This window comes from Papio anubis, chromosome 9 (assembly GCF_008728515.1).
Source record: "Papio anubis isolate 15944 chromosome 9, Panubis1.0, whole genome shotgun sequence".
Taxonomy (NCBI): Eukaryota; Metazoa; Chordata; class Mammalia; order Primates; family Cercopithecidae; genus Papio; species Papio anubis.
In genome coordinates this window covers 114,559,395-114,584,476 of record NC_044984.1, presented here as the reverse complement: position 1 = coordinate 114,584,476, position 25,082 = coordinate 114,559,395, and the positions used below count along the sequence as shown (strand labels likewise).

At 50.7% G+C, this 25,082-nt stretch overlaps 1 protein-coding gene across 8 annotated transcripts in view; it reads left to right on the top strand.

The window, feature by feature from the left end:
* The window catches only part of PXN (paxillin), a 59,630-nt gene that overhangs the window by 16,125 nt on the left and 18,423 nt on the right, over window positions 1-25,082 (top strand). Inside the window, exon 2 of one of the 8 annotated variants that reach the window (XM_031650818.1) lies at window positions 12,687-12,789. The exons of 6 other annotated variants lie outside the window; for them this stretch is intronic. The gene's annotated coding sequence lies outside the window, so the exon portion shown is untranslated. Of the gene's footprint in view, window positions 1-8,744; window positions 8,790-12,686; window positions 12,790-25,082 lie in introns of those variants that run through there. One more of the 8 variants, XM_009181827.3, reaches the window with a different exon arrangement.

Below are 25,082 nucleotides of genomic sequence, written 5' to 3'. Positions count from 1 at the left end.
GGTGGCTTGGTTTATACTAATCGCTCATCTAACACTCATATTAGTGAGAGCTGCCGCGGGGAGCTGCTCTGGGATCCGCTCCCAGGTCAACCCTGGGCTTTTCCCAGCATTCTAGGCATCCAGAAAGCCTCATGGAGTGGTCTGGCCCCTGAGGCTCCTAGTAGCAGTAGAAAAAAAGAGTCGGTTTTCTGGACTGTGAACTTGGTGGTTGTACACTGGGTGGACACAGCTGTGTCATGAAGCTGGCCCAGTGACTGTACCCTTTTACGGGCGGTTGATCTATGGGACCCACCCTGGGCTCTGTTGGAGGTTTGAAGTGGCTCAGAGAGTTCTGGCCGAGCTTTGCCTCCTCTCTGTTTCCAGGAACATTCCTCTTCCTTAGGTGGAAACGGGAGTGTCCGATGGCCTGCACTTGGTTTCCTCTGGATTTGCCATTTCCCCTGTGGACTCCTGGCTTGGCTGGCTGGCTAAGGCAGTTTCTCATCACCGATGTGCTCTGGGACAGCCGAGTGGGACGGGCTTCTCTGGGGTGGGTGTGGAGGAGTGGTCGTGATGCCTGGAACACTGCACTTGCTCCTCAGAGACGCGACTTGGCAGCCCTCCTGAGCCTGCCTGGTCACATGCTGCCCGTCTTGGAAGGTCCTCTGTCCCAAGCAGTGGATGTGCAGTTTCTTCCCCCCTCCTTAGCATCATCAGCCTCAGTGCGTCTTTGAGGTGAGGTAGCTGTCGGGATAGCTGGGTGGTCTCATTTCTTCCTGCCTCACCACCTCAAATGGCCTCTTCTGCTGTGTCCTGAGCTTTCCAAGAACTCCTCCCCTTCTCTCTCTTTGGAAGTTGGCACTTGAAGTCTTTTTGCTTGGTCTTTGGAGGCAGCCAAGCCGGAAAGAAGCTGGGGAAGAAGATCGTCACCTGGAGGCGGTTGTCATGGCTTCCTGTGGTCACTTGTGGTCATCTGCTTCTAAACATCCTGTTTGTGCCTCTAGAGCAGCAGGAACAGTGACCAGAAGACAGCTGTTATCTGCCTGACTTTGGCCAAAGCATGGGGGCTGGGGTGTCACTATTCCTGGGAGACCCTTGATTGACTGATCACTGGCAATTGAGGGCATTGCTGGTAGCAGCTCCTTTGGGCATCACTGGCTTGGGCTCTATCCTGGCTCTGTCCTTCCTCTTCTCCCTGCTTCAACTGTCTGTGAGATTTTCCTTCCTAATGGCCTGTTGGGTATTACCAGTCTGCACTCCCCCTTTGTGCTTCTGGACTGATCCATTCTTTCTTAGACTCCTCCTGTGCTTCCAGAGCTGGAAGGAGCCTTAGGATGTCATTTCCTCCTATGGTTGGGAGTTTGTGGCCGTTACCTTCTTCAGTCAGAGCTGCTCGCTTTTTCTCTGTTTATATATTGGGCTTCCATCTAAGACCACAATTACGAAAGGGGTTTTGTGGAGTTTTAAAAATTTGAAAACAAATATATAAAAACATCTGGAGCTGGGTGCAGTGGCTTAACGCCTATATTCCCAGCACTTTGGGAGGCTGATGCAGGAGGATCGCTTGAGCCCAGGAGTTTGAGACCAGCCTGGGCAACATAGTGACTCCATCTCTACAGAGAATAAAAAAAAAAAAAAATTGGCCGGGCGCGGTGGCTCAAGCCTGTAATCCCAGCACTTTGGGAGGCCGAGGCAGGTGGATCACGAGGTCAGGAGATCGAGACCATCCTGGCTAACATGGTGAAACCCCGTCTCTACTAAAAATACAAAAAACTAGCCTGGCGTGGTGGCGGGCGCCTGTAGTCCCAGCTACTCGGAGGCTGAGGCGGGAGAATGGCGTGAACCCGGGAGGTGGAGCTTGCAGTGAGCCGAGATCGCGCCACTGCACTCCAGCCTGGGCGACAGAGCGAGACTCCGTCTCAAAAAAAAAAAAAAAAAATTGGCTGGGCGTGGTGGCTCACGCCTGTAATCCTGGCACTTTGAGATGCTGAGGTGGGAGAATCACCTGAGGTCAGCAGTTCGAGATCAGCCTGGCCAACGTGGTGAAACCCTGTCTCTACTAAAAATACAAAGATTAGCCAGGTGTGGTGGCGGGCGCCTGTAATCCCAGCTACTCGGGAGGCTGAGACAGGAGAATTGCTCGAATCCGGAAAGGGGAGGTTGAAGCGAGCAGAGATTGTGCCACTCTACTCCAGCTTGGGCAACAGAGTGAGACTTTGTCTCAAAAATAAATAAATAAATACTGCCGGGCGCGGTGGCTCACGCCTGTAATCCCAGCACTTTGGGAGGCCGAGGCGGGCGGATCACAAGGTCAGGAGATCGAGACCACGGTGAAACCCCGTCTCTACTAAAAATACAAAAAATTAGCCGGGCGCGGTGGCGGGCGCCTGTAGTCCCAGCTACTCAGGAGGCTGAGGCAGGAGAATGGCGTGAACCTGGGAGGCGGAGCTTGCAGTGAGCCGAGATCGCGCCACTGCACTCCAGCCTGGGCGACAGAGCGAGACTCCGTCTCAAAAAAAAAAAAAAAAAATTGGCTGGGCGAGGAGGCAAATAAATAAATAAATAAAATAAAAAATAAAAAAATTAACCAGACATGGTAGCATACACCTGTAGTCCCAGCTACTTGGGAGGCTGGGGCAGGAGGATCTGTTGAACCCAGGAAGCTTTGCTACTTCCCTCCAGCCTGGGGTAACAGAGCAAGATCTCGTCTCTAAAAAAACCCCAAAACACATGTTTGAAAATTGCTTATCAAGTTCAACCCCCTCATTTTGCTGAGGCACTCCTAGGAGAAAGGACTTGTCCAGGAACGTAACAGAGTAAGCTTTTTCCTCCTTCTAGCCCTTTTTTGGGAAATCTGGAATCCGAGTTTTCCTCATTTCTAGAACATGCCTGCCATGGTGTGGCCTCAAACCTTCATTTTTGCCTAGGGACCTTTCTCATGTCATTTTGTATCTGATACTGTTATTTACTTTTATGAAAGTTGTTTTTTTTTCTTTTTCTTTTTTTTCTTGAGACAGGGTCTTGCTCTGTCGCCCAGGCTGAAGTGCAGTGGCAAGATCTTGTTCCACTGCAGCCTCAATCTCCCAGGCTTAGGTGATCCTCCCACCTCAGCCTCCTGAGTACTGGAACTGCAGGCATGTGCCACCATGCCGAGCTAATTTTTGTATTATTTATAGAGCCAGGTTTCACCATGTTGCCCAGGCTGGTCTCAAACTCCTGGGTTCAAGTGATCCTCCCACCTCGGCCTCCCAAAGTGCTGGGATTACAGGCATGAGCCACCATTCCTGGCCTACTTTTATGAAAGTTTTAAGTTAAAGAAGATACATGTGTCTGGACACAGTGGCTCATGCCTATAAGCCAGCACTTTGGGAGGCTGAGGCGGGTGGATCACCTGAGGTCGGGAGTTCAAGACCAGCCTGACCAACATGGTGAAGCCCCGTCTATACTAAAACTACAAGTTAACCAGGCGTAGTGGCGGGCACCTGTAATCCCAGCTATTCGGGAGACTGAGGCAGGAGAATCGCTTGAACCTGGGAGGCAGAGGTTGCAGTGAGCCAAGATCACGCCACTGCGCTCCAGCCTGGACGACAGAGCAAGACTCAGTCTCAAGAAAAAAAGAAGATACATGCTTTTTGTAAAAAGGAAAAAAAAAAGCTACAGAAGTGAAAGTTCCTTCTTTCTTTCCTCCACCAGGTGTAAATATTGTTAATAGTTTGATGTGCATCTTTCTCAACCATTTTCTATGCATTTATAAATAGGTAAGCATGGATATGATATGCATACCCTTCATTGTTATTTTTTTAAAACTAAGGTGAAACTCGCATAGTGTAAAATTAACCATTTTATTTAATTATATATGTGTGTGTGTGTGTGTGTGTATATATATGTGTGCGCGTATATATATTTTTTCAGACAGAGTCTCGCTCTGTCGAGCAGGCCAGAGCGCAGCAGTGCAGTCTTGGCTCACTGCAACCTCTGCCTCCCAGGTTCAAGCGATTCTCGTGCCTCAGCCTACCAAGTAGCTAGGATTACAGGCATGTACCAGCATGCTCAGCTAATTTTTTGTATTTTCTTTTTTTTTTTTTTTTGAGACAGAGTCTCGCTCTGTCGCCCAGGCTGGAGTGCAGTGGCCAGATCTCAGCTCACTGCAAGCTCCGCCTCCCGGGTTCACGCCATTCTCCTGCCTCAGCCTCCCGAGTAGCTGGGACTACAGGCGCCCGCCACCTCGCCCGGCTAGTTTTTTGTATTTTTTTAGTAGAGACGGGGTTTCACCGTGTTAGCCAGGATGGTCTCGATCTCCTGACCTCGTGATCCACCCGTCTCGGCCTCCCAAAGTGCTGGGATTACAGGCTTGAGCCACCGCGCCAGGCCAATTTTTTGTATTTTCAGTAGAGACAGTGTTTCCCCATGTTGGCCAGGCTGGTCTCAAACTCCTGGCCTCAAGTGACTTGCCTGCCTCAGCTTCCAAAGTGTTGGGATTACAGGTGTGAGCCACTGTGGCAAGCCCAAATTAACTATTTTAAAGTGTACAATTCAAAACAATTTAAAAACAGGCAGAGTAGCACCTGACTGTAGTCTCAGTTACTTGGAAGGGTAAGGTGGGAGGATCCCCTGAGCTCAGGAGTTCAAGTCCAGCTAGGGCAACATAGCAAGACACCATCCACCTCTTAAATAAAAAGTAGAAAACCACTTTATTATTATTATTGAGACAGGGTCTCACTCTGTCACCTAGGCTGGAGTGTAGTGGTGTGATTACAGCTCACCGCAGCCTTGACTTCCCAGGCTTAAGTGATTCTCCCACGTCAGCTGGGACCACAGATGTGCGCCACCACACCTAGCTAGTTTTTGTATCATTTGTAGCGACGAGGTCTTGCTATATTGCCTAGGCTGGTCTTGAACTCCTGGGCTCAGCCTATCCTCCCACCTCAGCCTCTCAAAGTGCTGGGATGATTACAGGCATGAGCCACTACACTCAGCCTCCAAAACATTTTAAATGCCACTTCAGTGGCATTGAGTAAGTTCACAGTGTTGTGCATCTATTCTATCTAGTTCTAAAACATTTTCATCACTCCCCGTTACCACTTCCCTCTACTACTCTAGTTTTGGTCTTGATGAAAGTAGAATCATATAATATGGAATCATAAAATGGAATCATATAGTATGTGACCTTTTGTGACTGGCCTCTTTCACTTAGTGTGATGTTTTTGAGTTTCATCCAATTTGTAGCATGTATTAATACTCAAAAGGCCAAGAAGTAATTGGGCTTAAATATCTTCACAGTTTTTAAAATTTATTTTTGTATATTGCTATAAATATGTATTAAATGGGTTGATTATATTTGTGTTTTTAAATATTTTACTGGTTTTTAAAAACTGATTATCAGTGTTATACATATTCATTGTAGAAAATTTGAAAACCAGCCTGGGCAACATAGTGAAATCTCGTCTTTACAAAAAAATTAAAAAAATAGCAGGGTGTGATGGCGTGCGCCTGTGGTGCCCCGGGAGGCTGAGGTGGGAGGATTGCCTGAGCCCAGGAGGTCGAGGCTGCAGTGATGCGTGATTGCACCACTGCACTCCAACCTGGGCAACAGAGCGAGACCTTGTCTACAACAAAACAAAACAAAAAAAAGAAATTGAAAACTACAGAGATGCACAAGAAAGAAAATAATGAAAGCTCATAGAATCATCCAGAGATCACCACAATTCATATTTTAATGTATTTCTGTAAAATATTTTTGGTACATATGTGTTTACATAATTGGAATTATGCTAGCATTTTTTTTTTTTTTTTTTTTTTTGAGACACAGTAAAGTCTTGGTCTGTCGTCCAGGCTGGAATGCAGTGGTGCAATTTTGGCTCACTGTAACTTCCACCTCACAGGTTCAAGCGATTCTCCTGTCTCAGCCTCCAGAGTAGCTGGAATTACAGTCGCCCATCACCACACCCAGCTAATTTTTGTATTTTTAGTAGAGATGGGGTTTCACCATGTTGGCCAGGCTGGTCTTGAACTCCTGACTTCAGGTGATCCTCCCACCTCGGCCTCCCAAACTTTTGGGATTACAGATGTGAGCCACCGCACCTGGCCATAAGTGCCAGCATTAATATAGTGTCACTCACTCTGTGGCAGCCACTGTTCTAAATACCTCCCTTGTGTTCCCTTATCGTTTCCTCACAACAGCCCTCTGAAGTAGGTATTCTAGATGACGACACTGAAGGACAGAGAGGTGAGCGACTTGCCTGAGGTGAGTTGCTGGTTAGTGGCAGAGCTGGGATTGGATTCAGTGACTGTCCCGTACAGCCCATTGCTCACATTGTAGACTCTGTTCTGATTCCCGCTCGCTGGTAAGGGTGATGCCATGCGGTGCCATTGGGGAGGAGGGAAGAGAGGGGACAGTCTGGTGTGTATGTGTGCGCGCGCGCGTGTGTGTGTGTGTGTGAGAGAGAGAAAGTCATCTGTGGATCATGTATCATGTGCTCGGGGGTGCAGTAATTGAGGAAACATAATAAACCAGGTGTCTGCTGATGGCAGTGGGGGCTGTTGAGCACTCACCCCTACCCAGGGTTATCAGGGACTGAAAGTGACCCCAGGAGAAGTGTGGTGTGAGCTGGTGTGCTTCCCTCTGGGGAAGGTCTGTGGGCTGTGTGCAGAGGAGGGAGGATTTCCTGCTCTGTGGCCGTCCTCCAGCTGCCTCTTCTTCCGTGAGCAAAGGCTTGGGGTCCCTCATGTTCCCCAGACCAGCAGTCTGTCAGCCTGCTGTCCTCCTGCTCTTCACCTTTCTTGGGTTATTTGCTTTTATCTTCCCCTGGCTTCCTTTGGAAGAGCTTTTTCTCAATTATTGAGCTTTCCCAACTGGAGAGCAAAATCTCCAGTTTCCAACTAGGATTGTGGATTTGTCGCTTTTTCTTTTCAATGTTGTCCATTTTTGCCTTATCTACTTTAGAGCTCTGTCATTGAGTGTGTGTACATTTAGGACGATTATGTCTTCAGGGTGAGTTGACTCTTATCATTATGAAATGTCTCTCTTTACCTCAGGTAATATTCCTGTCTGGAAGTCTGCCTCGTCTGATATTAACAGAAGCACTTCAACTTTCTTTCTTTTTTTCTTTTAAACAACTGCTATTCTGTTTAATAAAATAGTTGCTTGAAACATCTGCAGTAGTGACTTTAACCTTGAATCTCAGCTCAGGACAGATGGACGTAATCTGCTTAGCAATCTCGGGAGGACCGTCCAGGTCAGTGAGTCACTTGTGGATTCTCATCTGGAAACGATCCCTTGTTTCCTTCACCACGAGGCGTTTTTCTTATAGTGATTCTCAGAGTCTTGGTAGGCATCCAAACTGATCTTCACTTTGAGATTCTTTTCCTTGGCACCTCTGATCAAGTCAGCACACACCTTCTCCAGAGATTTGATGTTGCGGCAGGTTAGGGTAATTCTGATTTAATAAATTGCCACCTCTAGTTCCACCAATGGCTTTGAAAGCCATAGCTATGGTGTGGCTTCCTAGCTGACTTGTTCTGGGGTGAGGGCAAACAGTGGCAAGTCGGGAGCAGGCGAGGGCACACCAGAGCTCAGTGGCAGCTGCCAGCTGGCTCCCTCAAAGGGCCACTCTGCCTTCCTTGATATTAGTGTTTGCATGGTATATCTTTCCCCATTGCTTTACACTGAATCTATCTGTGTCTTTATATGTAAAGTGTGTTTCTTGTAGACAGCATGTATTAAGTACTGCCTTTCTACCCAGCCTGACAATTTTTGCCTTTTAATTGGAGTATATAAACCTTTTAAATTTTAAAGTAATTATCAGTGTGGTTAGATTGAAGTCTATCATCTTGACATTCATTTTCCATTTGTGCCATCTGTTCTTTATTCTTTCTTCTTTTTTAGCCTTCTTTTTTTTAAAAAATTTTTTTGTAGAGACAGGTCTTGCTGTCACCCAGGCTGAAGTGCAGTGGTGCAGCCATGGCTTACTACAGTGTCAAACTCCTAGGCTCAAGTGATCCTCCTGCCTCAGTCTCTCGAGTAGCTGGGATTACAGGCATGTGCTGACATGCCCGACTACATTTTTCTTTTTCTTTTCTTTCTTTTTTTTTTTTAAAGACAGAGTCTCACTCTATTGCCCAGGCTGGAGTACAATGGCATGATCCTGGCTCACTGCAACCTCTGCCTCCCGGGTTCAAGTCATTCTCCTGCCTCAGTCTCCTGAGTAGCTAGGACTACAGGCACACACCACCATGCCTAGCTAATTTTTTGTATTTTTAGTAGAGACGGGGTTTCACCATGTTAGCCAGGATGGTCTCGATCTCCTGACCTCGTGATCTGCCCGCCTCAGCCTCCCAAAGTGCTGGGATTACAGGCATGAGCCACTGTGCCCGGCCTGGCTAAAATTTTTTTTTTTTTTTTTTTGAGACAGAGTCTTTCTCTGTCCCCCAGGCTGGAGTGCAGTGGCATGATCTTGGCTCACTGCAACCTCTGCCTCCCAGGTTCAAGTGATTCTCATGTCTCAGCCTCTAGAGGAACCGGGATAACAGGCATGCGCTACCTTGCCCAGCTAATTTTTGTATTTTTAGTAGAGATGAGGTTTCACCTTGTTGGCCAGGCTGGACTCAATCTCCTGACCTCAAGTGATCTGCCCACCTCAACCTCCCAAAGTGCTAGGATTAAAGGTGTGAGCCACTGTGCCCAGCCTAATTTTTTATTTTTATTTTTGTTTTTGTAGAGATGGAATCTCACTGTGTTGCCCAGGCTGGTCTCTAACTCCTGGTCTCAAGCAATCCTTCTGCCTTGGCCTCCCAACATGCTGGGATTACAGGTGTGAGTCATTGTGTCTGACCTCTTGCCTTGTTTTAGATTCATTGAGTATTTTTTAGGATTCCGTTTTATTTCTACTCTTTGCTTATTTAGCTATACGTCATTGGTTTGATTATTTTAGTGGTTACTCTATGGTTTGCAGGTTTAAATTAATCAGTCTGCCTTCAAATCATACCATTTCACGTATAATGTAAGAACAGTGTATTTCCATTTCCCCCTCCTGTCTTTTGTTTTATTTCTACATATATTATAAAAGCCATACTATGTAGTCCACCTTTTATGTTTACCCACAAATTTAATATTTCTAGCATTCTTTTTTTTTTTTTTTAAAGGCCTTTTAAAGTCTAAAGAAGTTAACAAAAATGTTGGGAAAACATTGGGTTTTGTTTTTTTTTTTCTTCCCTTCCTTTTCCTATTCTTGTCTGAGAACGTGTTGTCTTCTTCCTCCCTGGCTAGTTTCCCTGCCTGTGAACTCCCTCAGCCTCACTAATCTGTATGTGCTTTGTGGTTCATCCCATCTGTGGTTCAGTCATGATAATCGATGCTGTCAGTCTCTCTGGGCTACACAGCCCCATGCTTAGTGTTGCTGACACATTCCGGTGATGCACGTTTGAGAAAATCTACACATTCCATCTCATGTTCCCTACCTCCTCTGCTCCATGGGGGAGAGGTGTGACCAGATCTGCAGGACCTGAGGCTGCCACACTTCTATTCCTTCTTGCTCTGTTGCTATGTGATGCCCCTCCTCCTCCTTCCCCAGCACCAAAGAGTCACCCAGTCCCAGGCCTCGACTCCCTCCCAGCTGCCTCATTCCTATGCCCTGAGTCCACCTTGTGGAGCTCCCCTTCCCCACCCGCAAAGGAAGCCAGATAGGCCACCCAGTGAGTTTAAACCTTAAGTACCCACAGGGGGCTTTGCTCCAGCCACAAAATCTTGTGGACTATTCCTTTGATTTTTTATTTTTTTATTTTAGGGTAGGAGTTTTGCTGGTTGGGGAGGGGTGGTGGCAACTAGATCACAGTAGATGGGACATTCTGGGATAGAAGAGTAGGAACAACTCGGGCCCTGTGCTCCTGTGTTGCTCTCCCTCACTGGGCTTTCCATCTAGTGAGCTCTTAGGGAGGACTGGGAGGTGGCATGAGCTGAAGTGGCAAGGCTGATCTCAGCAGCAGACTAGCTTGGCGTGGGTCATTTGTTGATTTGTTTGGTATCATCCATGGAGCCCGTATTATGTGCTAGGCTCTGGTCAATGCTCAGATGAAGGTGAATATAGGCATACTCCCTACCCACACCGTGCTATTCCTAGGCTGTGAGACATGGCCCCTTAGGCAGACAGTTCCTGACACAGAATTGCACAGTGCTTTGGGAACTCAAAGGAATGGAGCCTCAAGCCCTTTATAGGGGAGTAAGGTCAGGGAGGGTTTCCTGGAGGAAATGGTACCTTAAACTGACACTGTTTCGTATGTGTTTTAAGAGATAGGATTTCTGGCCGGGCGCGGTGGCTCAAGCCTGTAATCCCAGCACTTTGGGAGGCTGAGACGGGTGGATCACGAGGTCAGGAGATCGAGACCGTCCTGGCTAACACGGTGAAACCCCGTCTCTACTAAAAAATACAAAAAAAAAAAAAAAAAACAACCCGGGGAAGGTGGCGGGCGCCTGTAGTCCCAGCTACTCAGGAGGCTGGGGCAGGTAATGGGCGTGAACCCGGGAGGCGGAGCTTGCAGTGAGCTGAGATCCCCGCCACTGCACTCCAGCCCAGACAACAGAGCGAGACTCCGTCTCAAAAAAAAAAAAAATAGATAGGATTTCTTGGCCGGGCATAGTGGCTCACGCCTCCAGCACTTTGGGAGGCCGAGGCGGGTGGATGGAGACCATCTTGGCTAACAAGGTGAAACCCTGTCTCTACTGAAAATAGAAAAAATTAGCTGGGCGTGGTGGCGGGCACCTGTAGTCCCAGCTTCTTGGAAGGCTGAGGCAGGAGAATGGTGTGAACCCGGGAGACTGAGCTTTTAGTGAGCCAAGATTGCACCACTGCACTCCAGTCTAGGCGACAGAGTGAGACTCCATCTCAAGAAAAAAAAAAAAAAGAGATAGGATTTCTCTGTTGCCCAGGCTGGAGTACAGTGATGCCATCATAGCACACTTGCAGCTTCAAACACCTGGGTTCAATCCATCTTCCATCCTCAGCTTCCTAAGTAACTGGAATTACAGGTGTGTGCTATAGCACCTGGCTAATTATTTAAAACTTTTTGTAGAGACAGGGTCTTGCTGTGTTGCCCAGTCTGGTCTTAAATTCCTGCCCTCAAGCAATCGTCCCGCCTTGGCCTCCCAAAATGCTTGGACTACAGGCATGAGCCACCATGCCCAGCCCTTTGTTGTGTGTTTAAATAGAACCTCAACATTTAGAAAGGGCCCCAACCTTTGTCCTTTACTTAAATGATCATTCTATAATAAGATTTTGGAAAGAGGCCTTCCCAGCATAAAAACAACACGTTGCTTTTTCTCTAGGTAGGCAGGATGGATCCTTTTTATCCTCTTGTTGAAGAAGATAAACTAAGCTATTATGAGTCTCAAGGGATTAGAAAGGATTTAGCCTGGTAAAGAAGACAGGAGAGAGGTCTAGGGAGAGGGAATAGCTCATGCAGAGGCCTGGAGGGAGGATGTGTGTGTGTGTTTAGTTCATTGGTAGTGATTTGGTGCCCTGTGTCCAGTTGGATCTTTCAAGCTAATCAAACTTATCCTGAGCCACGAGGTCAAGGACTGTCATTAGGCTTTGCATCCTCATTGGAATGACCTTTTGGGGATGACCTTGCGACGATAGCTGAGATGGGGCTGGCCTCGCAGCATCTGTTCTCCTACAGTGAGATGAGCTGGTTTTGTTTTTGTTTTTGTTTTTGTTTGCCCGAGTCTCGCTCTGTCGCCCAGGCTGGAGTGCAGCGGCATGATCTTGGCTCACTGCAACCTCTGCCTCCCAGATTCAAGCAATTCTCCTGCCCCAGCCTCCTGAGTAACTGGGATTACAGGCGTGTACCACCACGCCTGGCTATTTTTTGTGTTTTTAGTAGAGACAAGATTTCTCCATGTTGGCCAGGCTGGACTCAAACTCCTGACCTCAAGTGATCCGTTCACCTCGGCCTCGCAAAGTGCTGGGATTGCAGGCATGAACCACCGCACTTGGCCATGAGATGAGCTTTATCTGTGCAAAGTCTCTCTCTGGTCAGCTGGGGCTGGGGCCATGGGTCAGTTCTGAAGGGCATTTCCATGAGGGTTTGGGGCCTGAGATTGTGTCCTGGGCCCTCTGGCCCCAGGGGTGCGCCGCATGCTCATGTGGCAGGAAGGATCTGGTTCCTCTGATAACCTGCTTAGCCTGACCCCTCTTTTTCCTGGAGGAGGGCTGTCGGAGATGGCGCTGGCTTTGTATTTGAATTTCAGAGGCAGACTCAGTGCAGATGGGAGCAGGCAGAGGAAGGGAGCCCATAGTCTTCCTGAGCACGCTGAGAATTCCCAGAGCAGGCTGCATGCAACTTCCTGAGGTTCTCCCAAAGCCAGACAGGGAGAACAACTTGTGTTCAGGAGAAGGGTACCATATAATTTAACAAACTGTTACTTAGATAGGTGCCTTGGCCAGAGAAAACAGTCCTTGAGCCCTGGGTCAGGGATCCCTGTGGCTCTGCCTGTCCTTGGTGTGACTCCTGATCCCTTGTTACCGTCATCACCTGACCCCTGCCGCAGACCTTCTTCCCTGTCTCATCTGGTGGCTGTCCCATCCCTCCCGCAGGAAACAAACATGGGAGGCATCCTGCACTCCTCGCTCCTTCTCCATATCCACTCAGTTTCCAGGTAATGTCGATTTTACCTGGTTTCATGTAGAGTATTGCAACTCTTGCTCTTCTTCCAGTTCAGCCCTGCCTCTCTCTGATCTCCCCTGCCTGAGTGATGCAAAGCACAAGCCTGGTCCTGCTGTTCCGCTGCTGACCGCCTTCCTTCTGTGGCTTGCCCTTGTAAGTCTAGACTCCCCAGCCGGCCCTCAGCCCTTGACTCCTCTTCCATCAAGCTGGGACTTGCACTCTGAGCTCCCATCCCCTCTGTCTGGGCACTTTCCCAGGCTGTTTTCCACCTCTGCCTGGAAAGCCCCTCCCCTTTCCTCCTGGCCCACTGCCTCTTTCAGGGCCTTCTGCCTCTCATTTATGACAGTGTCCTGCTAGTCTCCCCGGGGACAGGCACTGTATCTTGGCCCCTCCCATGCCCAGCATAGTGCCCATGTGCACTATGTGTTTGTGAACACGATTGGAGCCGTCATTAGCAAAGGTGAGGCTGTCCCAGTGAGAGCGTCAAAGGGAGGGTCTTGGGAGGAGGTATGTGAGACAGGTGCAGGTGGCTCTGCCTTGGATACCCAAGCGAGGCCACATCTGTTTTGTGTCCTCTGAACTGGGGTAGCTTTGCTGGAGTTTGCTGCCTGGGTCAGTGCCCAGGCGGGTCCCCTTCTAGAAATTCCAATCACCTGGGATTGAGGTGAAGCTGAGGCAGCTTCAGCCCCAAGTGATCAGAGTTGTCTTCAAAGGACCAAGCCGTGAGCTGACAGGGGCAAGGTGGTGCACTGTCAGGCCTGTCCAGGGCAGTGGTTTCTTTCAGATTCGCAACCCCTTTGGACCATGACTATTGGGATCTCTCCCCAGAGTAGTGTGGTAGGGACATGGTAGTGAAATTTCAGGTGGTCCACAGATCCCCAGGAAGGTCATCTCTAGATGCCAGATTAAGACTTCTGATGTACAGTTTAGCTCCCTCGGGGGACTCTCTTCCTCCCTTTCCCTTTGAAAGGGAAGGAAAGAGAATGTGAAATACTTATGCTCTAGGGGTGGGGAGCTGAACTGAGTCAGCAGGAAGAGGGTGGATTGTGGGGCCAGGTGCCGGCCACCCTGAGTGGATGGGCACTGTTATGCCTGACACTCAGGGCCTCTGGAGTCAGTCCTGGGTGGGTCACTGTTGATGCTCCAATGGCTGAATGCTCTGGCAGAGTTAGGAGGCAGAGACTTCAGAAGGGCCATCCCTGGACTCCTTTCTTGGCACTTGCATTGTTGGGAGCATTGTGGGGCTGCGATGCCGGCCTTTGGACTGGACTCCTGGGAGGATCAGCAGTGCCCTTCTTCCCGTTGGCTTGTGCACTGAACTTCCCACACCACGAGTGCAGGGCCTCCAGATGCATCTGCTTGGTGACCCTTTGAACTTGGGAATGGCTTCAAAGCCAGGGAAAGAGATTGCTGTTTTGGTTGGGTCCTGCAAAGCCTCTCAGTTTTTTAGCCCAGATCTTGTTTACAGTCTGATGGTCTGGTCCCGGTGTCCTAACAAATGACTCTGGAGGCACTGTGGGAGAGTCAGGCTACCTAACACACCTGTCAGTCAGAGCACCTTCTCTGCAGTTGCTTATGGCTTGCAGTGCTGGGCATGCACCTGCTCTGGTGGGGCAATCAGGGATGTCAGCTTTGTGGGTGCGATAGCTCCTCATCCCCCCTCTGTCACCTGGTGAGATAGGCACTAGTGATATGCCTGGCTGTGTGCTGGTGATGTACTAGGACGGAGTCTCGCTCTGTAGCCCAGGCTGGAGTGCCATGGCGCCATCTCAGCTCACTGCAACTCTGCCTCCTGGGTTCACGCCATTCTCCTGCCTCAGCCTGCTGAGTAGCTGGGACTATAGGCGCCCACTACCACGTCTGGCTAATTTTTTGTATTTTCAGTAGAGATGGGGTTTCACTATGCTGGCCAGGCTGGTCTCTAACTCCTGACTTTGTGATCCACCCGCCTCAGCCTCCCAAAGTGTTGGGATTACAGGCATGAGCCACCGCGCCTGGCCTAATTTTTTTGTATTTTTAGTAGAGACGGGGTTTCACCACGTTGGCCAGGCTGGTTTGGAACTCTTGACCTCAGGTGATCTGTTAGCCTTGGCCTCGCAAAGTGCTGGGATTACAGGCGTGATCCACCACACCTGGCAGAAACTTCCACCTTTTAAAAAGGAGAAACTAGTGGCACCTGAAAGGGCAGTAATGGGACAGGTGCTTGCTCCGCTCCCTGGCTTTTTTGGTGGCCATTTCCTGTCTGAACCTAAAGATGGGCAGGAGGAGAAGGAGCAGCCCCACCTGACCATTTGGTTCCCATCAGAGGTTCCCCAGCTGGCCACAAAGCTCCCTGTGTTGCAGCACAGTTGTTAGGGGGCAGAAGCATGGGATTTGCTGTCCTTGGGAAGTTTGGCTTAGGAGCATCCAAGGACAGCTGTGCTCCCCATACATAGCCAGGCACAGAGCAGGCACTGTCTGAAGGAGAAATGATGGGGTTCACCCTGGCACCTTATGGCAAGAGAGCAGTCTCTGCAAACATGGCAGAACCTAGCGTCCGCTGGAGCTAGTGATGTAAATGGTCTACCTGAACAGTCACCTAGGTTTCCCCTCAGAGTATCGTTTCTATTAGAAGACATTCTCCACAGCTCAAAATCCAACTTCCAAACAACCTTCTGGAATGCTCCATGTGTGTACGTGGGGACTTTCTGTGTGGTGTTTCTGGGCATTGCGGCCATGTACTGCTGTTGCCATCTGGCTCTGCTGGGCTGGATTTGCAGAGCCCCAGAGTGTCTTCTGCAATAAAATCCAAACCAGGGGCAAGGTGTGTACCTCCCCCATCAGTCCCTGGCATAGCCAGCTGGGCACAGTGGAGGGAGGCCAGGCCAGCCAAGCCTCGTTGGAGCCCTGGAACCCTCTCTGCTGCATGAGCCCCCGGGCACAGACACCTCCATTCAGTTTACCCATGAGGCTTGGCATTTGCTTGGCCTACTTCCTCAGCTTTGGGGTTAGTGGGCTTCTTGCAGGCTAACTGCGACATGGTCTCATTTGAGTTCTGTTCGCACCCTATCCTCCCTCTCCCCTGCACCTTGATATCCCTACATGTGAGCTCCACCAGCCAGGCTGAAAGCCCAGAGGTCTCCCTGGGTGCTTTTTGTTTCAGGAAAATATCTTCTCTCTTTTTTTTCTATTGTGGTTTCCCAGCGTGACTCTGCAGCTCCATCTGCTTCCTCCCTGTCCAGGAAGAGGCAGATTTCCCCATGTGGAGAGTTGGCAAGGCTCCGGGCCTCCAGAGAAATTGGCCTTGCCCTCTTCAGGACAGTGGCCGGGGGCATTCCTCCTTTGTAGCCCAGTGATACCATCCCACCAGGGCCCTGGGTCGGGTCAGACCTGCTGCCTACCATTGTGCCTGGGGAGCCTACAAAGCTCAGTGGGGTGGGGGGACTGAGATGAGACTTGGAGCTTCTGTGCATGGGATGGGCCTCCTGAGACCACTCCATATTCAGAAGGTGCCAACTGTCTGTGGGGACACCAGCTGTCAAGGGGCCCCATCATTTCCTAGAGCCCTGAAATGAGCAGATGGCTTCCAAAGCTTGTGTGCCCAAGAAGACCCAGGGCTGGATGATGTAGACACTTCTAGGGAGGCAAAAGGGTCACTGGGGGTCAGCTTGGGGAGCATTCTGGGGGCAGCTGGCCTGACTCCCCTCCCCTCCCCCACTTCTCAGCACTTGTGACCATCTATGATAGTGGTTTCAAATGGTGCGCTGTCAGGACATAGCCTTCAGATGACACCGAGGGTGTGTCTGGCATTCTGTGCACTGCTAGCTCTTTCTTTCACTCAAGTAAATGCATTGGAACACATGTGGGTGGGGCTGATGGTCATGGAGCCATCTTGAACCCACTTCAGTTTATTTTCTCCAAGGTAAAAGCAGTGACCAGCAGGAGTTTGAGACCAGCCTGGCCAGCATGGTGAAACCCCATCTCTACTAAAAATACAAAAATTAGCAGGGCGTGTTAGCAGATGCTTGTAATTCCAGCTACTTGGGAGACTGAGGCACAAGAATTGCTTGAATCCAAGAGGCAGAAGTTGCAGGGAACCGTGATCATGCCACTGTACCCCAGCCTGGGCAACAGATGTGAAATTCTGTGTATGTGTGTATGTATGTACATATATATATATGTGTGTGTGTGTGTGTATACATACATATATACATAAGCACATAAGCATGCAAGCAGTGACCAGGTGCAGTGGCTCATGCCCATAATTCCAGCACTGTGAGAGACTGAGGTAGGAGGATCACTTGAGCCCAGGAGTTCCAGGCTACCCCTGGCAACATCCTGAGACCCTGTCTCTACAAAAAATAGAAAAATTAGCCAAGTATGGTGGCATTCACCTGTAGCCCTCATGACTTGGGAGGCTGAGGTGGGAGGATCACTTGAGCCCAGAAGTTTGAGGTTGCAGTGAGCTATGATCACACCACTGCACTCCAGCCTGGGTGACAGAGTGAGACCTTGTCTCAAATAAATAAATAAATAAATAAATAAATAAAACTAAATTAAATTAAAAGATCAGCTGGAGTATGGGCACGGTGGCTCACGCCTGTAATGCCAGCACTTTGGGAGGCCAAGGCGGGTGGATCACAAGGTCAGGAGTTCAAGATCAGCCTGGCCAAGATGATGAAACCTTGTCTCTACTAAAAATACAAAAATTAACTGGGCGTGGTGGCAGGCATCTGTAATCCCAGCTACTCGGAAGGCTGAGGCAGGGAATAGCTTGAACCCAGGAGGCGGAGGTTGTAGTGAGCTGAGATGGCACCACTGCACGCCAGCCTGGGTGACAGAGTGAGACTCCATCTCAAAAAAAAAAGGCCGGGCGTGGTGGCTCAAGCCTGTAATCCCAGCACTTTGGGAGGCCGAGACGGGCGGATCACGAGGTCAGGAGATCGAGACCATCCTGGCTAACACGGTGAAACCCCGTCTCTACTAAAAATACAAAAAACTAGCCAGGCGAGGTGGCGGGCGCCTGTAGTCCCAGCTACTCAGGAGGCTGAGGCAGGAGAATGGCGTAAACCTGGGAGGCGGAGTTTGCAGTGAGCTGAGATCCGGCCACTGCACTCCAGCTTGGGCGACAGAGCGAGACTCCGTCTCAAAAAAAAAAAAAAAAAGATCAGCTGGGCATGGTGGCACACACCTATAGTTCCAGCTAGTCAGGAGACTGAGGTGGGAGGATCACTTGAGCCCAGGAGGTGGAGACCAGTGAGTTGAGACCGTGCCACTGTATTTCAGCCTTCAGCCTGGGTAACAGCAAGACCCTGTCTCAAAAAAAAAAAAAAAAAAAAAAAATCAGTTGCAGATGTCCATACCTTAGGATGATTAGCCAGGGACTGGTGGCACACCTCATGGCTGATTGATGGCACATCAGGGTCGAGAACCAGTGGCTGAGGACAGCTCTGTGCTCAGACTTGTGTTTCCCCAGCGTGCTGTGCCCTCTGCAGCCCTCTTGCGCCCAGACACAGAGTAGGTAAAAACAGCAGTACAGAGGGCAAGACATGGAACTGCCTACATTTTTGCTCAGTGGGAAAAGTGCTTGGATGAGACAAGTGGCTGTCCATTGAAGGGGACAGCTAGGCTGACTGTGGGTTGGAAAATCTAGGCTGGCTGTCTTGCTGACTGTCCCCCGTTGGCTGGTTTGGTGCTTACAGTGGAGTCCCTTGTCTGCCTGTGTGTCTCCTAATGATTCTGATGTCATCTGTGTGAGGTCAGAGATTGGTTCCTGGGGCAGGCCCATCTTGCATCCTGGGGTTCAGATGGGCCCACCAGCAGCGTAGCACAGGGGGAAAGCACTTGAGCGCGTCGGCCTTGCACATCAACAAGTGAGGCCAGAACATGGAGTGCACCAGCCTTCTCAGAATTCTTGAGCTCTCTGTACCACCGCTAGGGGCTCCTCTGTAGCTCAAGACCCCTCCTGAGGCAGAGGGTGAGGAGGAGGCAGAAAGAAAAGAGAACCGGAGACCTGGAGTGGGCAGCGGCAGAGCAGAACCCAGCAGCCTGCATTTTTGGATTCCTCTGGGGGCTCTGGGGATGTGTGTTGTGGGAGTGGAGAGTGGTGACGAGCAGAGGAGGGACAGCTGCTGAAAGCGATCATTCCTCTCCTTGTGGGGCGTCCTGGGAAGAACATGGGTGATCTCTGCAGTCAGGCAGCACTGTCCTCGTGGGGCCTCATGGGGCGGCTCTGGGTGTCCGCATTCTAATCCCTGGCAACAAATGGGCCTGCAAGGCTGGGCTCCTGGTGGATGCTCAGGAAGGGTTGTTCCACTCCTCACCCCCTCCTGAGCTGCTTTCTGGCCTCACAGCCCCGTCTTTGGATCCCTGTTTGGCACTCTGCTGGGGTCAGAGCTTCCGTGGCAGGAGCAGAGGCTGCTCTCTCCTGGGTTCCTCTGGGAGCTACCGTGGAGCTTGGGCAGTTCCTTCTATTGTCGCGATTCTGGGTTCAAAGCCACAGGCTTCTTAGACAGCTGTGACTTCCCGGCAGGCAGTAGGGATGGGGTGGGGGTGGAGGCACTGGGGCCCTGCAGCTTCCCTTGCTTGCCTCGGTCCTTGCTAGGCAGTGAGTCGGAGGCGCCTGGGCTCAGCTGACGTTCTCCAAGGAGGACTTGGAATGAACCCGAGACACAGAGGGTGAGGTCAGTGGTTTGCTCAGCAAGAAGGCTGAGTTAGTGACAACCTGTCACAGCTCCCAGGATCCCTGGCTGCAGTCCTTGGCTCCGACTCCTCCCCCTGCTGGCCTTACGGGAGATGAAAATCAGTGATGTGAATCTACTGACTGAGTGTCTCCTGTGTGTCAGAGTGGGAGGCTTACGTTTATTTTATCCCAGTCACCAGGATGGCTTTCACATTCTTTTTCATCCATTACTCACTATGTGTGCTATGAGGTGCCTGAGTAAACTAAAGCCCAGAATGATTTAGTCACTGGTCACCCAGGCTAGTGAGTGGCGGATTTGAACCCATCCTCCTCACTGTTAGAAGGCCCATTCCTTCCACTCTACCACACTGCCATGCAGGCAGGATGCCAGGAGGGTGTCCAAAGAACTGTGTGACTGTCCCAGCTCCCAGCGATGCCAGACCAGCCAAATCTGTGATATGGGCAGGGTGGTTTTATGTGTGGACAGTGGGGGCTTTGTGGTGCTGCTTAAAATTGTTTGCTAAAAGTCCCCAAGAGCGTGAGCATGTGCAAAACGTCCTGTTATCTGGTTTTTTTTTTTTGGAGACAGAGTCTTGCTCTGTCGCCCAGGCTGGAGTGCAGTGGCGCAATCTCTGTCCACTGCAACCTCTGCCTCCTGCGTTTAAGCCGTTCTCCTGCCTCAGCCTCCCAAGAGGCTGGGATTACAGGCATGCACCACCATGCTCAGCTAAGTTTTGTATTTTTAGTAGAGATGAGGTTTCACCACCTTGGCCTGGCCAACATGGTTTCGAAGTTCTGGCCTCAAGCAATCTCCTTGCCTCCCAAAGTGCTGGGATTACAAGCATAAACCACCATGCAGGCCTTGAAGCCTCTCTTTTTACCTTACAATTTCACTTGTATTTTGCATTTGACTCGGTAATGTAGCTTTGTTTGTTTTAAGACAATGATTTACATTTCTTGCCCCTGAGTACATTTGATCCTCTAAGTGTTCTGGGTTTATCCTGAGGTGGCTTCCTGTGTCCCCTGGGGGTATGGATGTCCTTGTGTGAGAGTCTCAAACCAGGTGAAAGATGATAGAGGTAGTGGTGGGGCACATTCAGTATTGTGAAGAAAGGCACACGGCGAAAAGGGAAGCAGGGAGCCCAATTTGGCTAGAGACATGGGCTGCAGTGAGGGGGACCAAGGAAGCAGTGAAGGTTAGTTTGGGGCCATATTCTGAGAGCGTCAGGAACAGAATGGCATCCCCAGGGTTTCTGGCCTTGTTTTATAGGCAGAGAGGGCAACAGTGGGTGAGTATTATAACTCCGCCCCATGGTCTGCACACATTCATTCAAGCCCCTCTAAGAGGCCTGTGAGGGCTGGGCACAGTGGCTCATGCTTGTAATCCCAGCACTTTGGAATGCCGAGGCAGGTGGATCACTTGAAGTCAGGAGTTTGAGACAAGCCTGGCCAACAATGTGAAACCTCAGCTCTACTAAGAAAATACAAAAATTAGCCGGGCGTGGTGTGTACCTGTAGTCCCAGCTACTTGGGAGACTGAGGCGGGAGGATTGTTTGAACCCAGGAGGTGGAGGCTACAGTGAGCCGAGATCATGTCACTGCACTCCAGCCTGGTTGACAGAGCAAGACTCCATTTCAAAAAAAAAAAAAAAGGAGGCCTTTGAGGGTATCCATGCTGTGGGGATTCAGGAGTGGGAGGATGTTCCTGCCCACAGAGGGCCTGCAGTCTAGTGGGAGAGGCCAGAGTGAAGTGTGAGGCATGCCCCAAAAAGGCTGGGTGCCAAGAAGTTCGGGCCGATGGTGTCTGCAGGAAGGGTTAGATTGGGAGAACCCAGGGCAGGGGGCTGCAGTCAAGTTCAGGAAGGCACTGAGCATGGATTCGGATGCTAGTCCAAGTGGCTGGCTGTGTGTGATGAAAGGAAAGGAAGGCGAGTGATGACAGGGAGAGGCCCTGCGAGGGAAGAATTGATGTGACTTGGTGACCAGCTTAATGTGGGAGCTATTAAAGGGACTTAGAAGAACTGGGGAAGTCAGGCAAGTGAGAGCTGACTTCAGGGAAATGACCTTGCTGCCTGAAAAAAGGGGAAGGTGCTGGCTGGTTAGTGAGAACCCGACTAACAGAGTGGGTAACATGCTATGAAATCCACAAACATCGCAAAAAAAACTGCAGCTCATCTCAGGAACAGGCAAACTTTTGAACTTTTTGTTCGGGTCTCTGTGGGATGATGACTCACTTTGAGCCCCTCCTAACCTCTGTTGGTGATTAGCAGGGGTGAGAGGCCCAAGGAACCGCCCTGCTCTGCAACAGATCAACTTGCCTGGAAGAGCCCAGATTGCAGGAATGGGTTGGAGTAGATTTGGAACAGCTAAGAACCTTTCCAGCCCATGAGTCTCCTGGGTTTGAGGCTGTCTTTTTGTATGCGAATCTGGGTTTTACCCATTGAAGGAGCTGTGAGTTGGGCCTGGGATGGGGCCCTAGACTTGACCTTAAAAGGTCTAGCATCTCTGGGTGACCTAAAGAGGTGGATGACATCTGACCAATGAAATGTGTCCACAATGTTCTGGGACCTCTGGAGGAGGGAGGGGCCCACTGATTCTGGACAGGAGAGATGAGTCTCTTACAATATGAAAGAGGCTCTGGGGCCGGGCATGGTAGCTCATGTCTGTAATCTCTGCACTTTGGGAAGGCCCAGGCAGGAAGATGGCTTGAGGCCAGGAGTTCAAGACCAGCCTGGGCAACATAGCAAGACCCTGTCTCTACAAAAAAATTTTTAAAAGCTTTTAGTCCTAGCTACTTGGGAGGCTGAGGCAGGAAGATCCCTTGAGCCCGAGAATTCTAGGCTGCAATGAGCTATGATCAGGCCTCCAGCCTGAGTGACAGAACAAGACTTGTCTCAAAAAAAGAAAAAAAGAAGAGAAAGACTCTGGTATTCGGCCAGCCTGGCCTGAACTCCTGTGCCTGTAGCCCAGGGCAGATGCATACAGATGCTCAGAGTCAACCTGGGCGGCCTCAGCCTCGTCTCACCTGCTGTTGCTTAAGCTCCTGGAGCCCAATTTGATGGGGAAGTGGCGGCAGCCAGGAGCCTGATGGGTGGGCCCCGTGTGGGTGCCTGGTGCAGATGGGCCTGGCACAGTTGGGCTTCTGCCTGGAGCTCAGGGTGACTGCTGGAGTTGCCTTGCAGCCTTTATTCTCTCGGGTCTCCGGTTACCTGTGCCCTGTGACCTTGGGCACAAGCCAGGCAGCCAATAAAGCCAGCCTGCCTGCACACTCATATTGTGTCAGCCTCTGCAAGGAAGAGCTCGTCAGCACACAGGAAGCCACCCTCCTAAGCTAGGCCTGTAGGAAGCCACTTTATCCAAATGACCACCCCTCCTCCCCTGGCGGCTGACTGGAAGACTCCCGGGCCTTCTCCCCTGGCTTCCTGTGTGTCACCCCCCAGCCCACACTTCCTTCAGGGCTGTGAGGGTAAAATACAGTTCCTGTTGAGTGAGGTATGAGTCAGCGGAGGAGAATTGGTGGCTGAGTCTTTGTAACCTCCAGGCATGGCTATTAAATATTTACATGACACTATGGTATTGATCGTTTCTCATCCATCCTCTTAGGAGAGCAGTTCCTGTCTGGGATTCAAATAATAGCAGAATCTTGGATTTAGACTAACTCGGAAGAGCTCAAAGGTGCTATATAAATCTCACCCATAATCGTATTATCTCCTCCTCAGAGCGTGCTACTAGGAATGGGGACAAATTGGGTTCTGCCCATTTTCTTGATAGAGAAGACATCCAGAGAGGTTAGAGGATCCGCTGAGGGGCCCCCACTGATCCACTGGGCCCGGGATCAGGGCATCCCAGCCCCCCTCCTCTGCACTGGGCCTGGGATCAGGGCATCCCAGGTCCCCTCCTCTGCACTGGCTGTTTGCTCTGCTCACTGCTGCCTCCCCATCCTCCTCCTCTTCACAGCCCCTCTGTCATTCAGCCATTCATTCTAGCTGCTCGGGATATGGCGTCGAACAAGACTGACAAGGCCGCAGCTCTCTGGAGCTTAATTCTTGGAGAGGAGACAGTTGACAAGAACCCAAATTGGCAGGGAAGACCCCTCAAGGAGACTGAGTTCCTAGTCAGCGTCCAGGCCCTAGGTCCCTGGGCTGGGGGTGGGTGGGGCAGAGTGGATCTGGCCTAATTGTGGATTGGCCCTTACTGAGGACGGACGGTTATCAGGATAAATATACCCAGCTCACCATTCCTGGGGACTTACTCACCGAGTGAAAGCACCCCACTGCGGATTAGATTACCTCTGCTCTAACTGCTCATGTGCTCCGGGCTGGGGAAGGGGAGGGGAACTTGGAGCCGGGGGAGGGGGGAGACCCGCCTTCCCGTTCTGTTTTCCTTCCTAATCTGGAAGAGTCTCACCAAAGGGGCTGAGATGAGACCATCCCTGAGCTGGTCCTGCTGTTTACATAGCTCCTTCCTTAGGAAGGGCCAAGCCCCGCTCACTGCTCATATCCCTGAGCGTGGGCAACTGTAAAGAGGCCGCAGCTTCTCTGACACTCAGAGCTACCAAGGCTGCCCAGGTGGTCATCGGGGAGTTGGGACCCTCCCTTGTCCAGAGTTCTGGACCCAACAGGATAGATAAGCCATGAGACTGGGCTTCCCCAGACCCCCTAGGACAGGGACTTTTCTCTCTGGGAGTCTGGGTTTCCTATCGGATGGCAGGGAGGGACAGCTGGCCCAGGGCTGCGGGGAAGGCCCCTGTGCTATGGCAGCTGGTTGCTGCTGGTGCTGGTGCTTTCAGGGTGGTGTTTGCTGCTCCTTCCTTCGGCTTGTCAGCTCCTAAGGAAGCTGCACTGGCTTCTCCCTGCCTGGGGCAATGAAAGCTGAGTGAAATTGGCCTGCAGAAGAAGGTGGGTGAGGTGGCTGAAAAATACCTTGTTCTTACTGTGGGCCTCTCCTGGGCCAGGCCTCGAGAATACAAGGCGTGCTAAGGTGGGGCCGTGGCCTTAAGAATACAAGGTGGGTTCTGCCTGGGACTGCTGGTGGAGGAGTCCAGAATGGCAAAGGTGGGCAGGGACCACGGGGCCCTGGCGCTGGGGTTGGTGTGGCAGGGCAGCCTGTAAACTCCAGGAAGGGATGGAAAAGCTGGCTCCATGCCCCACATGCTTCCTGCTGATCTGGGACTAGAGGGCAGCACCCTTTGCCCTCAGGGATTGTATGGGACGGGGAGGTGATTTCTTTCCCCTCCTAGGGCTCAACACCTCTCTGGGAAGAAGCTCGTATCTACTTAGTAACTCCCATTTCCTGTGTGCTCTATTCCAGGCACTGTGCTAAGTCAGCACTTTATATCTGTTTTTCTCATGTAGTCCCAATCCTGTGAGTAAAATGGTGAAATTCCTATTGGGCAGACAAGGAAACTGAGGCACAAAAGCAGTTAAGCAGCCTCTCCGAGCAATTCAGTCATTGAGCAGAGTCCAGGTGACTCAGGATTCACCGTACACGTTGTCACACTGAAAATCCTCAGAGCCTGGGAGGAGAGAATGGAATGGCTCTGGGTCCTCCCTCCCCCTCAGAGAGATGGACCTTTATCTCCTCTCTCTTGGCGCCTGTCCAGCTCTAGGCCTCTGGTCTCGATAGTCTTTATCACACACTAAGAAGTGGCAGGGGCTTGGGTAGGAGGAAGAAGCCTGGCTTGTTTCTATGCTGCAGTTGGGGGTGGGGACGGAAGGGTTTCATTGATCCTCTTTAATCTGGTATTGAGTGCCATGTGTCAGAAGCCACGGTCTGGGGGACATCC